We start from the raw sequence: 7,996 nt of genomic DNA on the forward strand, positions 1-7,996 counted from the left end.
ATCACCAGTCACATCCGCCACTGGGTATTGTTTTTGCTTTGGCTCCATCCCTTCATTCTTTCTGGAGTTATTTCTCCACTGATCTCCAGTAGCATATTGGTCACCTACTGACCTGGGGAGTTCCTCTTTCACTATCCTATCATTTTGCCTTTTCATACTGCTCATGGGGTCTCAAGGCAAGAATACTGAAGTGGTTTGCCATATCCTTCTCCAGTGGATCACATTCTGTCAGACCTCTCCACCATGCCCGCGTGTCTTGGGTGGCCCCACAGGGCATGGCTGTGTTTCATTGAGTTAGACAAGGCTATGGTCCTAGTGTGATTAGATTGACTAGTTTTCTGTGACTATGGTTTTAGTGTGTCTGCCCTCTGATGCCCTCTTGCAACACCTACCATCTTAATGGAAGCGGGGTGGCGGCGAGAATACTGGAGTGGGTTGCCATTCCCTTCTCCAGGAGATCTTCCCAACCCAGGGATTAAAGCCACGTCTCCCACATTGTAGGCAGACACTTTACCTTCTGAACCACCAGGGAAGTTGGGGCCATGTTCAGTAAATCTTTAATCCACTTTTCTGCTAATGAGTGGGGCTGTGTTCCATCCCTGTAGCAAAGATGAGCTTGATAAAGGACAAAAATGGTATGGGACCTAACAGAAGCAGAAGATATTAAGAAGAGGTGGCAAGAATACACAGAAGAACTGTACAAAAAAGATCTTCATGACCCAGATAATCATGATGATGTGATCACTGACCTAGAGCCAGACATCCTGGAATGTGAAGTCAAGTGGACCTTAGAATGCATCACTACAAACAAAGCTAGTGGAGGTGATGGAATTCCAGTGGAGCTATTTCAAATTCTGAAAGATGATGCTGTGAAAGTGCTGCACTCAATAGGCCAGCAAATTTGGAAAACTCAGCAGTGGCCACAGGACTGGAAAAGGTTAGTTTTCATTCCAATCCCAAAGAAAGGCAGTGCCAAAGAATGCTCAATCTATCACACAATTGCACTCATCTCACATGCTAGTAAAGTAATGCTCAAAATTCTCCAAGCCAGGCTTCAGCAATATGTGAACTGTGAACTTCCAAATATACTAGCTGGTTTTAGAAAAGGCAGAGGAACCAGAGATCAAATTGCCAACATCTGCTGGATCATGGAAAAAGCAAGAGAGTTCCAGAAAAACATCTATTTCTGCTTTATTGACTATGCCAAAGCCTTTGACTGTGTGGATCACAATAAACTGTGGAAAATTCTGAAAGAGATAGTAATACCAGACCACCTGACCTGCCTCTTGAGAAATTTGTATGCAGGTCAGGAAGCAAGAGTTAGAACTGGACATGGAACAACAGACTGGTTCCAAATAGGAAAAGGAGTACGTCAAGGCTGTATATTGTCACCCTGCTTATTTAACTTATATGCAGAGTACTTCATGAGAAACGCTGGACTGGAAGAAACACAAGCTGGTATCAAGATTGCTGGGAGAAATATCAATAACCTCAGATATGCAGATGACACCACCCTTATGACAGAATGTGAAGAGGAACTAAAAAGCCTCTTGATGAAAGTGAAAGAGGAGAGTGAAAAAGGTGGCTTAAAGCTCAACATTCATAAAACGAAGATAATGGCATCTGGTCCCATCACTTCATGGGAAATAGATGGGGAAACAGTAGAAACAGTGTCAGACTTTGTTTTTGTGGGCTTCAAAATCACTGCAGATGGTGACTGCAGCCATGAAATTAAAAGATGCTTGCTCCTTGGAAGGAAAGTTTTGACCAACCTAGATAGCATATTCAAAAGCAGAGACATTACTTTGCCAACAAAGGTTCATGTAGTCAAGGCTATGGTTTTTCCTGTGGTCATGCATGGATGTGAGAGTTGGACTGTGAAGAAGGCTGAGCGCGGAAAGATTGATGCTTTTGAACTGTGGTGTTGGAGAAGACTCTTAAGAGTCCCTTGGACTGCAGGAGATCCAACCAGTCCATTCTGAAGATCAGCCCTGGGATTTTTTTTGAAGGAATGACGCTAAAGCTGAAACTCCAGTACTTTGGCCACCTCATGCGAAGAGTTGACTCATTGGAAAAGACGCTGATGCTGGGAGGGATTGGGGGCAAGAGGAGAAGGGGACAACAGAGGATGAGATGGCATCACTGACTTGATGGACTTGAGTCTGAGTGAACTCTAGGGGTTGGTGATGGACAGGGAGGCCTGGCGTGCTGCGATTCATGGTGTCACAAAGAGTCGGACACGACTGAGCGACTGAACTGAACTGAGGGGTAATAACAGCATTGGCGACCTTCAGAAGGACTTATGCCAGTTTTCCATAGCTCCCAATGATTGTATTCGGTATTCATTGGAATGATTAATACTGAAGCTTAAGTTCCAATACTTTAGCCACCTGATGTGAAGAGCTGACTCATTAGAAAAGGCCCTGTTGCTGGGAAAGATTTCAGGCAGGAGAAGGGGACGACAGAGGACAAGATGGTTGGATAGCATCACTGACTCAATGGACATGAGCTTGAGCAAGCTTCATGAGATATTGAAGGACAGGGTAATCTGGTGTGTTTCAGTCCATGAGGTCTCAAAGAGTTGGACATGACTGAGTGGCTAAACAACAACATTGTAGTTTTATTACTAGTTTTTTTTTTTTTTTTAAAGAATTCTCCATACTGTTCTCCATAGTGGCTATATCAATGTGCATTCCTGCCAACGGTGCAACAGTGTTCCCTTTTCTCCACATCCTCTCCAGCATTTATTGTTTGTAGACTTTAATGATGATCATGTGTGTATTGTAGCTGAGTACTTCGGATGTTTCAAGGATGCTTTGCTTGGTATGCATGTAATCAACACACTTTCATCTGATATATGAACTTCTTGGGATATAGACTGCTGAGAATACAGACACGTTTCACTACTATTTTGTAATATTTTAATATTCTCCAAGTGTTAGTAGGAGATTAGCAAGAAAGGTCTAACTTTAGAAGGATCTATTGATCTATTCATATTTTATTTTTTTATATTTCTTTTTTACTTTTTTTTTTTTAGTACTTAGTTATTTTATTTTTTAACTTTAAAATATTGTATTGGTTTTGCCATATATCAACATGAATCTGCCACAGGTATACATGTGTTCCTCATCCTGAATGCTCCTTCCCTCCTCCCTTCCCATACCATCCCTCTGGGTAGTCCCAGTGCACCAGCCCCAAGCATCCAGTATCGTGCATCGAACCTGGACTGGAGACTCGTTTCATATATGATATTATACATGTTTCAATGCCATTCTCCCAAATCATCCCACCCTCTCCCTCTCCCACAGAGTCCAAAAGACTGTTCTATACATCAGTGTCTCTTTTGCTGTCTTGTATACAGGGTTATTGTTGCCATCTTTCTAAATTCCATATATATGCATTAGTATACTGTATTGGTGTTTTTCTTTCTGGCTTACTTCACTCTGTACTATAGGCTCCAGTTTCATCCACCTCATTAGAACTGATTCAAATGTATTCTTTTTAATGGCTGAGTAATACTCCATTGTGTATATGTACCACAGCTTTCTTATCCATTCATCTGCTGATGGACATCTAGGTTGCTTCCATGTCCTGGCTATTATAAACAGTGTTGCAATGAACATTGGGGTGCACGTGTCTCTTTCAATTCTGGTTACCTTGGTGTGTATGCCCAGCAGTGGGATTGCTGGATCATAAGGCAGTCCTATTTCCAGTTTTTAAAGGAATCTCCACACTGTTCTCCATAGTGGCTGTACTAGTTTGCATTCCCACCAACAGTGTAAGAGGGCTCCCTTTTCTCTGCACCTTCTCCAGCATTTATTGCTTGTAGACTTTTGGATAGCAGCCATTCTGACTGATGTGAAATGGTACCTCATAGTGGTTTTGATTTGCATTTATCTGATAATGAGTGATGTTGAGCATCTTTTCATGTGTTTGTTAGCCATCTGTATGTCTTCTTTGGAGAAACGTCTATTTAGTTCTTTGGCCCATGTTTTGATTGTGTCATTTATTTTTCTGTAATTGAGCTGTAGGAGTTGCTTGTATATTTTTGAGATTAGTTGTTTGTCAGTTGCTTCATTTGCTATTATTTTCTACCATTCTGAACTGTCTTTTCACCTTGCTTATAGTTTCCTTTGTTGTGCCAAAGCTTGTAAGTTTAATTAGGTCCCATTTGTTTATTTTTGCTTTTATTCCCAACATTCTGGGAGGTGGGTCATAGAGGATCCTGCTGTGATGTATGTCGGAGAGTATTTTGCCTATGTTCTCCTCTAGGAGTTTTATAGTTTCTGGTCTTACGTTTAGCTCTTTAATCCATTTTGAGTTTATTTTTGTGTATGGTGTTAGAAAGTGTTCTAGTTTCATTCTTTTACAAGTGATTGACCAGTTTTCCCAGTATGGTACTGGCACAAAGACAGAAATATAGATCAATGGAACAAAGTAGAAAGCCCAGAGATAAATCCACGCACCTATGGACACCTTATCTTTGACAAAGTAGGCAAGAATATACAATGGATTAAAGACAATCTCTTTAACAATTGGTGTTGGGAAAACTGGTCAACCACTTGATCTATTGATATTTTAAAGAAAAGTTTTGCATGTTCCTTTTACTTTGTTTTTCATAACTTTTTACAGTCAGACATTTGATTACCTAAAAGCATTTATTTTTGAGGCAAATACCTTATTTTTAAAATAATATTTAACTTTGTCATCATTGTTCTATTGTTATATGATCTTTGATATTAAAAATCATTGTTAAATCTGTAGACTTTGCAGATTCCTTAAAACTTGACTCACAGCAAGTATGACACTTTCACGATTATTTGAAATAGCATCCCAAAGTAGGGAAAACTAGTTCAAGAGCTTGTGATTAACAGTGGCTACATCAGTACTGATATGTGGTTATTTCGATGTCTTTCCTTTGAACAGTCAACAAGTCATAATAATTTCCTATAACTAAAATTGTATTATTAAGATTAAGTCTGCTAGATATGTATAAAAGGACTCATAAGGAGAAAATAAGTTGTCTTCTTGTCTCAACAAAACATTAATATAAAACTGAGGTGTGGAAGTATTTGTGAATCACATATTCAAAAAAGTGAAATGTATATAGATAATACAAAACCTCCCAAAGATAAGTAGCAAGAGCAGAAGCAACCTAATCAACAAACGTACAAAACTCTTTGACAGATACTTTACTAAAAGGATACACAGAATTAAAATAATAACATAAAACTTGCTCACCATCTTTAGCATTAGCATTTGAATTTTGAAATGCAAATTAAAATTAAAATAAAATTATGATACACATGTACTTTAATGGCTAGAATTAAAATAAAACAATCACAAAATAGTGTAACAAAATTTGTGAGTAAATATGTAAACCTTGAACGGTGATATCATTCCACGTATGGACATAATGTTTCTAAAATACATTTTTAACTTTCTAATCATTAATCTTTATAGAGTATAGCAGCCATATGAATAAAAATTATGAATGCTGAATTTGTAGATACTATATTGGAATACACAATTTAAAAAATTAAATACCATTTAAAAATATTGAGTGGTTAGCTGATGAATTTTGTTTTATAATAATATAGCTAAATATGCAGAATGTCAAAGTTCAAAAGACAACTGAAAAAAATCTTATTTTAAAAAGTTATCTATATGTATCCCTAAAAGTATTTTTAGGGTTTGCTATTTAGGGATTGCTTAAGACGTTTGAAAGAGCAAAATAAATAAATAAATAAATAAATAAATTTTGAATTGATAATGAAAAACAGAATGGAGAGGTGAAAAGAATAACACATCAAATGAAAATATCAAGTCATTTCACAAAGGAACTTAAATTCAGAATTTGTATTTTTGAATGTTCAGATGAATAGCAAAATTACAAGCATGTATCTTCAGAACTAAATAAATACTGTATATAGGAGAGAAAGAAAGATTAAAGTTTTTTTTTTTAATTTACAGATAGATTTAATAATGATGAAAAACACACTTTATCACACATTTAGCGCACCTGGTGTTATAGGTTTGGTTTTCATAGGAAATTGAAAAATAGAAAGTTGAAACATCCTATTTTATAAATAAGAAAACAAGAGCTAGTGAAAGTGAAATAATAGTACCTCTGATTGGATCATTCCCACAGATGAAATATGAAGATATGGAAGCAAAAGACTACATATCCAAAGTGATGGAATTTGTACTCCTGGGGTTTTCTGACCTTCCAAACCTCCAAGGGCTATTCTTTGGGGTGTTCTCCCAAATAATATACATAAATTTACATATTATATTACATATAATATATATTACATATATATTATGTGTAAATATAAATTTACATCATTATATTTACTGGAAATAGTCTCATAATAATACTAACTAGGATTGACCCTGCACTGCACAAACCCATGTATTTCTTCCTGGCAAACTTTTCCACCTTGGAAATCTGTTCCAAGTCTGTCACTCTCTCTAGGATTCTGGTGAACCTTTGGACTCAGGACAGAAGCATTTCTGTGCTGGACTGTGCTGCCCAAATGTGCTTCTTCCTTATCTTCGGAACCACTGAGTGCGTCCTCCTGGTGGTGATGGCCTATGACCCCTGTGTGGCTGTCTGTGACCCTCTGCACTATCCCCTGGTCATGACCCCAAAGGTGTGCCTCCAGCTGACTGTGGGCTCCTGGGCCAGTGGAATCCCAGTGCAGATAAGGCAAACGTGCCAGATCTTCTCTCTGCATTTCTGTCATTTGAACCAGATTAACCACTTCTTCTGTGACATTCCCCCGCTTCTGAAGCTGGCCTGTGGAGACACTTTTGCACATGAACTCTCAGTCTATGGAGTAGCTCTGTTGTTTCTTGCTGTACCTTTTATGTTGATCCTTGCCTCTTACAGCAAAATCATTTCCACTATTCTGTGTTGCCAACAGCCAGAGGGCGAGCCAAAGCCTTCTCCATGTGTTCTTCTCACCTGTTGGTTGTGCTTTTATTTTTTGGATCTGCTACCATTGCATACTTAAGGCCCAAATCCAGACATTCTGCAGGAACTGAGAAACTCCTCTCTCTGTTCTACACCATAGTGACTCTGATGTTCAATCCCATGATATACAGCCTTTGGAACAAGGATGTGATTGGAGCACTGAGAAAATTATTAAAATATAGCATGATGTGTTTAATTATCAATGCTTTATCTACTTGCATGTAGCTATCAGAAAATCATTATAAATCACTACATTCTTCCATTAAGAAGTTAACTACTTCTAGTTTAAAATGCACTTTTAGATACTTTTAAATAATAAACCAAAATTTATTGTGCTTATATATATACTAGGCAAATTAATCTATCTTCAATACTCTATGTCTAAAAATAATCCTGCTTTATGAATAAAAGTGTTGTGTGCATCGTTTCAGTGGTTGAGATGGTTGGATCGCATCACCGACTCAATGGACATGTGTTTGAGCAAACTCTGGGAGACAGTGAAGGACAGGGAAGCCAGGCATGCAGCAATTCATGGATCACAAAGAGTCAGACATGACTTAGCCACTGAACAAAAACAACAACAGAATTCAGTCTGCTAAGATTTTTTTTGCTCAAATATACTGCAGATATGCAAGATTATTTACCTACATAATTGTTTACTTATCCATACCTGTACTTGTTGGCTTTCCTTGATTCTATGGCACAGTAACTGCTCAGTAGCAGTTAAATAATGTGTGACAGAGGGATTGAATGGATGAATGGAGAAATAAACACTGCTATGGCTTACCTAAGACTGATGTCAAAAAAATCTAGAGATTTCAGAGAACTGCTAAACATTGGGCACATAGTTATTTAACCCACTATACCCTCATATAGAATTACTCCAATCAGAATACCAAAGAAAGGCTTTAATGCACTGAGTTCTAAATCAGAGCTAAACCTGCAATAATATTCAGATAAAATATCAGTAAACATGTATATCATTGTGAACTCAGTGTTTATTAACAAGGGCTGGAT

At 37.8% G+C, this 7,996-nt stretch overlaps 1 pseudogene; it reads left to right on the forward strand.

Annotated features, from left to right (window-relative positions):
• Positions 1-6,145: 6,145 nt before the first annotated feature.
• On the forward strand, positions 6,146-7,204 carry LOC102411288 (annotated as a pseudogene).
• Positions 7,205-7,996: the final 792 nt, after the last annotated feature.

The sequence above is a fragment of the Bubalus bubalis genome, chromosome 9 (assembly GCF_019923935.1).
Source record: "Bubalus bubalis isolate 160015118507 breed Murrah chromosome 9, NDDB_SH_1, whole genome shotgun sequence".
NCBI lineage: Eukaryota > Metazoa > Chordata > Mammalia > Artiodactyla > Bovidae > Bubalus > Bubalus bubalis.